We start from the raw sequence: 9,519 nt of genomic DNA, 5'->3' as shown, positions 1-9,519 counted from the left end.
TTATTTATTTATTTGTTTGTTTGCCTCTTTCTTTATTTGTTTATGTGTTTGAATATTTATTTCTTTTTCATTTGTTTATTTCTTTTTTATTTGTTTATTTATTTACCTATTTACTCATTTACTTGTTTGTTTATTTACTTTTATTTCTTTGTTTGAATATTTATTTTTTATTTGTTTACTTATTTACTTGTTTATATATTTATTTGTTTACTTATTTACTTATTATTTATTTGTTTATTTGTTTAGTTATTTCTTTATTTGTTTGTTTATTTTTTTATTTGTTTTTCTTTTTTATTTCTTTATTATTTGCTTATTTATTTATTTTTTACCTATTTAATAATTTATTTATTTGTTTACTTATTTATTTGTTTACTTATTTATTTATTTGTTAGTTTATTTGTTTGTTCGGTTATTTCTTTTTTATTTATTTCTTTTTTTACTTATTTATTTGTTTACTTATTTACTTATTGGTTTGTTTATTTATTTGTTTATTTATTTGTTTATTAATTTGCTTGTTTATTTCTTTTTTATTTGTTTATTTTTTTTATTTGTTTACTTATTTACTTCCTTACTTATTTAAGTGTTTATTTATTTACTTGTTTATATATTTGTTTATTTATTTATTTGTTTACTTATTTGTTTGTTCGTTTATTTGTTTGTTTATTTATTTGTTTATATTTTGATTTGTTTCTTTGTTTATTTATTTTTTATTTGTTTACTTATTTATTTGTTTACTTATTTACTTAATTATTTATTTGTTTGTTTATATATTTGTTTCTTTATTTCTTTATTTATTTTTTATTTGTTTACTTTCTTACTTGTTAATTTATTTGCTTTTTTATTTAAAATTTACTTGTTGATTTGTTTGTTTATTTCTTTTTTTATTTGTTTATTCCTTTTTTATTCGTTTTTTTATTTATTTGTTTAATTATTTATTTGTTTACCTATTTACATATTTATTTCCTTGTTTATTTGTTTATTCCTTTTTTATTTGTTTACTTATTTACTTGTTTATTTATTTACCTGTGTATTTATTTGCTTCTTTATTTATTTATTTGTTTGTTTGTTTATTTCTTTTTATTTGTTTACTTATTTACTTATTTATTTATTGTATATTTATTTGTTTGTTTGTCTATTTTTTATTTATTTGTTTATTTATCTTTTTGTTTGTTTATGTGTTTATTTCGATTTTATTTGTTTATTTCTTCTTTATTTATTTATTAGTTATTTACTTATTTACCTAGTTACTTATTTATTTATTTGTTTGTTTCTTTTTTATATGTTTACTTATTTATTTGTCTACTTATTTACTTATTTGTTTATTTATTTGTTTATTTCTTTTTTATTTCTTTATTCCTTTTTTATTTGAGAACTTATTTACTTGTTTATTTATTTACTTCTTTATTTATTTATTTGCTTGTTTGTTTATTTATTTGTTTATTTCTTTTTTATTTGTTTACTTGTTTACTTATTTACTGTTTATTTGTTTATTTTTACGTTTGATCATTTTTTTCTTTTTTACTTGTTTATTTCTTTTTTATTTGTTTACTTATATTACTTATTTATTATTTATATGTTTGTTTGTTTATTTATTTGTTTGTATTTGTTTGTTTATTTCTTTTTTATTTCTTTTTATTTTTTATCTCTTTATTTATTTGCTTATTTATTTATTTTTTACCTATTTACTTATTACCTTATTTGTTTGTTTATTTATTTATTTGTTAGTTTATTTGTTTGTTTGTTTATTTCTTTTTTACTTATTTATTTGTTTACTTATTTACTTGCTTACTTATTAAGTGTTTATTTATTTACTTGTTTATATATTTGTGTATTTAGTTATTTGTTTACTTATTTGTTTGTTTATTTATTTGTTTATATTTTGATTTGTTTGTATGTTTGTTTATTTATTTATTTTTTATTTGTTTACTTATTTATTTGTTTACTTATTTACTTAATTATTATTTGTTTGTTTATATATTGTTTGTTTATTTCTTTTTTATTTGTTTATTTACTTTTTATTTATTTACTTTCTTACTTGTTTATTTATTTATTTATTTAAAATTTATTTTTTTTATTTGTTTGTTTATTTCTTTTACATTTGTTTATTCCTTTTTTATTTGTTTACTTATTTATTTATTTTATTATTTATTGTTTACCTATTTACATATTTATTTCTTTGTTTATTTGTTTATTTATTTTTTATTTTTTTACTTATTTACTTGTTTATTAATTTACCTGTTTATTTATTTACTTCTTTATTTATTTGTTTGTTTGTTTATTTCTCTTTTATTTGTTTACTTATTTTCTTGTTTACTTATTTACTTATTTATATATTTTGTTTTTTTATTTGTTTATTTATCTGTTTGTTTGTTTATGTGTTTATTTCTATTTTATTTCTTTATTCCTTTTTTATTTATTTATTTATTTATTTACTTATTTACCTATTTACTTATTTATTTATTTCTTTCTTTAAGTGTTTATTTGTTTATTTCTTTTTTATTTATTTACTTATTTGTTTAAATATTTTTTTTTATTTATTTATTTGTTTACCTATTTACATATTTATTTATTTGTTTGTTTATTTGTTTATTTCTTTTTATTTGTTTATTTCTTTTTTATTTGTTTACTTATTTACTTGTTTACTTATTTACCTGTTTATTTATTTACTTCTTTATTTATTTCTTTGTTTGTTTGCTTGTTTATTTCTCTTTTGTTTGTTTACTTATTTATTTGTTTACTTATTTACTTATTAATTTCTTGTTTATTTATTTGTTTGTTTGTCTATTTATTTATTTATTTATTTATCTGTTTGTTTGTTTATGTGTTTATTTCTATTTTATTTGTTTATTTCTTTTTTATTTGTTTTATTTATTTATTTACTTATTTACCTATTTACTTATTTATTTATTTGTTTAAGTGTTTATTTGTTTGTTTCTTTTTTATTTGTTTACTTATTTATTTGTTTACTTATTTACTTATTTATTTGTTTATTTATTTATTTGTTTATTTGTTTCTTTGTTTCTTTTTTATTTCTTTATTTCTTTTTTATTTCATTACTTATTTACTTGTTTATATATTTATATGTTTACTTATTTACTTATTTATTATTTATTTGTTTGTTTATTTATTTGTTTATTTCTTTTTTATTTGTTTACTTATTTACTGTTTATTTGTTTATTTTTACGTTTGCTTATTTCTTTTTTATTTGTTTACTTGTTTACTTATTTAAGTGTTGATTTATTTACTTGTTTATATATTTGTTTATTTTTTGTTTATTTGTTTATTTATTTCTTTTTTATTTGTTTACTTATTTATTTATTTACCTATTTACTTACTTATTTGTTTATATTGTTTGTTTATTTCTTTTTTATTTTTTTATTTCTTTTTTATTTGTTTACTTTCTTACTTGTTTATTTATTTACTTCTTAATTTAAAATTTATTTGTTTATTTGTTTGCGTATTTCCCTTTTATTTGTTTATTCCTTTTTTATTTGTTTATTTATTTGCTTACTTATTTACTTATTTACTTATTTATTTATTGTTTATTTCTTTGTTTGTTTGTCTATTTTTTATTTATTTGTTTATTTATGTTTTTATTTTTTTATTTGTTTATTTTTCTGTTTGTTTGTTTATGTGTTTATTTCTATTTTATTTGTTTATTTCTTTTTTATTTATTTATTTATTTACTTATTTACCTATTCACTTATTTATTTATTTTTTTAAGTGTTTATTTGTTTGTTTCTTTTTTATTTGTTTACTTATTTATTTGTTTCCTTATTTACTTATTTATTTATTTGTTTATTTATTTGTTTGTTTATTTCTTTTTTATTTCTTTATTTATTTTTTTATTTGATAACTTATTTACTTGTTTACTTATTTATTTGTTTATTTATTTACTTGTTTATTTATTTATTTGCTTGTTTGTTTATTTATTTGTTTATTTCTTTTTTATTTGTTTACTTATTTACTGTTTATTTGTTTATTTTTACGTTTGTTTATTTTTTTCTTTTTTACTTGTTTATTTCTTTTTTATTTGTTTACTTATATTACTTATTTATTATTTATTGGTTAGTATTTGTTTGTTTATTTCTTTTTTATTTGTTTTTCTTTTTTATCTCTTTATTTATTTGCTTATTTATTTATTTATTTTTTACCTATTTACTTATTAACTTATTTATTTATTTGTTAGTTTATTTGTTTGTTTGTTTGTTTATTTCTTTTTTATTTGTTTATTTCTTTTTTACTTATTTATTTGTTTACTTATTTACTTGCATACTGATTTAAGTGTTTATTTATTTACTTGTTTATATATTTGTTTATTTATTTATTTGTTTACTTATTTTGTTTGTTTATTTATTTGTTTGTTTATTTATTTGTTTATATTTTGATTTTGTTATTTATTTATTTTTTATTTGTTTACTTATTTATTTGTTTACTTATTTATTTAATTATTATTTCTTTGTTTGTGTTTTTGTTTGTTTATATATTTGTTTGTTTATTTCTTTTTTATTTGCTTATTTACTTTTTATTTATTTACTTTCTTGTTTATTTACTTTTTATTTATTTATTTATTTATTTACTTACTTGTTTATTTAATTATTTCTTTATTAAAATTTATTTTTTTATTTTTTGTTTATTTCGTTTTTATTTGTTTTTTCCTTTTTTATTTGGTTACTTATTTATTTGTTTTATTATTTATTTGTTTACTTATTTACATATTTATGTCTTTGTTTATTTGTTGTTTCTTTTTTATTTGTTTATTTTTTTTAATTTTTTAACTCATTTACTTGTTTATTTATTTACCTTTTTATTTGTTAACTTCTTTATTTATTTGTTTGTTTGTTTATTTGTCTTTTATTTGTTTACTTATTTACTTATTTATGTATTTTGTTTATTTATTTGTTTGTTTGTCTATTTTTTAATTATTTGTTTATTTATGTTTTTATTTTTTTATTTGTTTATTTATCTGTTTGTTTATGTGTTTATTTATATTTTATTTGTTTATTTCTTTTTTTATTTATTTATTTATTTACTTATTTACCTATTTACTTATTTATTTATTTCTTTAAGTGTTTATTTGTTTGTTTCTTTTTTATTTCTTTACTTATTTATTTGTTTACTTATTTACTTATTTATTTATTTGTTAATTTATTTGTTTGTTTATTTTTTTTATTTCTTTATTTCTTTTTTTATTTGATTACTTATTTACTCGTTTATTTATTTACTTGTTTATTTATTTATTTTCCTTGTTTGTTTATTTATTTGTTTATTTCTTTTTATTTGTTTACTTGTTTACTTATTTACTGTTTATTTGTTTATTTTTACATTTGTTTATTTTTTTACTTGTTTATTTCTTTTTTATTTGTTTACTTATATTACTTATTAATTATTTATTTGTTTATTTATTTGTTAGTATTTGTTTGTTTATTTCTTTTTTCTTGGTTTTTCTTTTTTATCTCTTTATTTATGTGCTTATTTATTTATTTTTTACCTATTTACCTATTTACTTATTTATTTATTTGTTTCTTTATTTATTTGTTAGTTTATTTGTTTGTTTGTTTATTTGGTTTTTACTTATTTATTTGTTTACTTATTTACTTATTTGTTTGTTTATTTATTTGTTTGTTTTTTAGTTCTTTTTTTATTTGTTTATTTCTTTTTTGTTTACTTATTTACTTGCTTACTTATTTAAGTGTTTATTTATTTACTTGTTCATATATTTGTTTATTTATTTGTTTACTTATTTGTTTATTTATTTATTTGTTTGTTTATTTATTTGTTTATATTTTTATTTGTTTGTTTGTTTATTTATTTCTTTTTTATTTGTTTACCTATTTATTTGTTTACTTATTTACTTAATTATTATTTGTTTGTTTGTGTATTTGTTTGTTTATATATTTGTTTGTTTATTTCTTTTTTATTTGTTTATTTACTTTCTTACTTGTTTATTTATTTATTTATTTCTTTATTTAAAATTTATTTGTTTATTTGTTGTTTATTTCTTTTTTATTTCTTTATTCCTTTTTTATTTGTTTACTTATTTATTTGTTTATTTTTTTTGTTTTTATCTGTTTATTTATTTATTTATTTATTTACCTATTTACTTATTTATTTGTTTATTTTGTTTGTTTATTTCTTTTTTATTTCTTTATTTCTTTTTTATTTGTTTTCTTATTTATTTGTTTACAAGTCGAAGGGAGTGAACATTAATTGAAAGTGACAAAGAATGATTAATTGAATGCTCTTGCCCATTATGGTTGGGAGGTTGGGTTGGGCAGGGCGGAACTCGACATGCAGCTACCTCCACGCGGTGAGTTCTGGGTTGTTTCATTTCATACCAGTGGCGGACGATGGGTTTGAAAGTTGAGGAGGCCAAGTCGTGATTGATGAGTTTGCATTAAATATATTAAAAGTATAAGGCCTCTGACATACCTCATTACCAAGCACAGAGTTTATAGGTTTTAAGAAACTAAAATTAGGTTTTCCGATCTATGATTTAGGATTTGTATATGATTTAAAATTTTTTGTTTAGGAATTTATAGTATTGTACGAAAAAAAATAAATAAATAAAAATAAACAACATGCTGTTAATATATTACAACAGGTTGGTAAAGATTGCCTCTCTTTAGGACATTATAAGAATTAACCTACGAATTAGATCTTTTTAAGTCAAATTAAAATTGAGAATGTTACGTCTTGCTACATAAAACGAATAAGAAAAGCAATATTTCGAGAGTAATGCGATAGCAACAAAATTGATTGGAACCTAAGAATCTGGGGCTATTACATAGCCTAATTTTACTGCAAATTCACTGGACGATCCTCTTTCTTCGCAAGCCGATCAATTAGGTCACATACTGAGCAACTGCTACTAGAAGAAGCTAGAGACAAATCTGCATTTGTTTCTAAACTCTCGATATATTATAATACTGTATAAATAAATATATCTCGTAACACAAAAGAAGAAAAAACAGGAACACCCGCAAACAAAAGAAAAATCTACCAATATAAAAAAAAACCTTTATGCAGGGAGAGAAGACTAACAACACATGACTCAATTTTCTAAAACCAAGAAGAGAGAAAGAGAAAGAACTTCCCAATACAGCCGCAACTAGCTGTGACTATAAGCAGTACAGCAGTACAGTTATCAGTGGTGGGTAGGACATCTCCAAATTCGGCTCCCCTCGTGTGTTCTAGTTAAGTTTAAACACTTCGCTAACCAGCTATCTTATTGGTTGAACTGCTGTTGTCATGGTTACTGTGGAGCAGAGTGATGTAGCTGTCTCCTCTCTCCCGCTCTCGCATGGACACTGCAGGCTGCTAGATGTCGACTGTACAGGTTACAGCGCTATCTGTTATTTTTCGATAGTAATTATTTGTACTATCTACAGGATAGCGAGTGGGCATCACCAACTAGATGTGGTCGACTTTATGTAACTTACATCTTAATCGTAGTGAATAGTAAAATTAATATAAAAGGAAACATGTTTGTCATTTGCTATAACTTGTCTGTAATCTTAATTCAGCTGGAATTAATACTGTTATATTGTGTTCTGGTAAAAGATTAGAGGAGGCACGGCCTCCCTTGCCTCCCCTGAAAATCTGCCGCTGGTTCAAACAGAATGAAACAAGCAAAAAGCTGCATCTCAACTGTGAATGGTTGCACGAAAATATAAATAGGATAGAAAGTGCTCAGTAACAGTAACTTCACACACAAAATCTTTAAGATGAAAGGAATGTAATCTTCCTTCGTCACTATATCTTTTTATTTGGTAGCACTTGCCAACAGACGGAAACACTCTTCCATGCAGCACCCATGGCAGTCACCAAGAGATTGCCCTTATATCCTGTCCCCGCGGTGCTCTGGCTTAAGGTGAAGTACGCTCTTGTAACGGCGTTACAAGGTACCCATTACTTAAACTGATTTATTATTAATTGAAGTATTAATATTAGAGTAGTTACTCTTAAGCCATAAATGTAACAACAACATTATGCAAAATTATTTGTTGCAACTGGAAAGTGTAATGTAGACATTTCACAAAATGTGTGGTTGTAAATTTGTTTAAAAGATGATAGTATCAAAAATAATATAGTTATTTATACAATAAGTTGTGAAATGATATTGTTTTAAGCATGAGCAGTGAAGATTGTCCACCGAACTGAAGAGGAAGTGGGCAACTACAAATTTGTAGTGTTGCCCACCTCCTCTTCAGTTCGGTGGACAATCTTCACTGCTCATGCTTAAAACGCTAGCTTCGCATGTGTTTCATACAAGATTTTTTAGGCAGTCGCTCGAGAATCCCTAATGTATTTATAGGCTATTTTAAAGGGAATAAAATTGTTGATTAGGTCTCTCGCAATAGCGAACTTCTGATGTTAAAGACGAAAGAGTATTACATTTGTATGGATGGAGATAGATATCACGGCCTTCGGATATACTCATATAGTAGGCTATGGTGATTGTTTTGCTGGTTGTTAGGAAGTTCTTTTCCTTCCCAATGCCACCAGTTGTCTTTTCAACATTTCTGGTCTTCTCTCCTGGCTTTGGCTTAGTTGTAACCTACTTCTGAGGTTGGGGTGCCTGGAAGGGGAGGAGTTACATTACCCTGATGATATGATAGGATGATTATGTGGTGCCAGGAGAGATCTTAAATCTAAACTTAACCTAACTTCCAAACCATGGACGAACACAGGAAAAATTCCTATGCTCTAACCGAGAATCGAACACGGGCCCTCATGAACTATAGCCAGAAGGTCTGACTACGAGGCTGGTCGAGGTTGTTAGAAAATTGTTTTCTGCAATTTGGAATAAATAATTGTTATAATGAAAGTGATAAAACATAATTATAAAAATGAGTGATTTGGAAGTGAATAATGTGCATGTATGTATCCAATCTCCAAATGTTGCAGTTTCCAAATTAAATAATTGTATTGTGAATATTTATAATAAATAGTTGGATTTTGTGTTTTCAGTATTTCTAATTAGCATGCTTAAAAGTACTTCTAGGCATGGAAATTTACTTTTAAGCACGCTAATTTATGAATACGGAAATAAATGACATTTCGATACTAAAATGAGAATTGAAAAGTCGTCATTATGAAACAACAGTCTAAAAAATAATTATTTCTGAGAAATGTAAGCCCAAAAGGTACAGAACTTTTCCAGTTACACTATGCTCGGGATTCGACTGTCAAAGGACTATCACCGAAATCCTTCCACTCTGTATAAACTTTACTCAATTTTACATTGAGATAAAATCTCAGGAATAGTTCTCAATTTAGTGCTTTAACTTCACAAAATATAACAAGAATAAAAGAAGCAGGAACACACACTAATTCCCGGACTGCATTAAAACAAGAGAACAGAAATACTACACTTCCTTAGAAAAAATTACAAGGTATGATTAGATAATTCAACAAGATAAATATACCTTAAAAATTCTTCTCAGGAGCAGTTTTGATAGAGCAGGAAGTAATTATTCTGAATTGTCCGAGATGTTAAGTCTCCGCGTAACTTAC

Source organism: Periplaneta americana, chromosome 8, assembly GCF_040183065.1.
Source record: "Periplaneta americana isolate PAMFEO1 chromosome 8, P.americana_PAMFEO1_priV1, whole genome shotgun sequence".
Lineage (NCBI taxonomy): Eukaryota > Metazoa > Arthropoda > Insecta > Blattodea > Blattidae > Periplaneta > Periplaneta americana.
The sequence above is the reverse complement of the archived record's forward strand: the minus strand, read 5'-3'. Positions refer to the sequence as shown.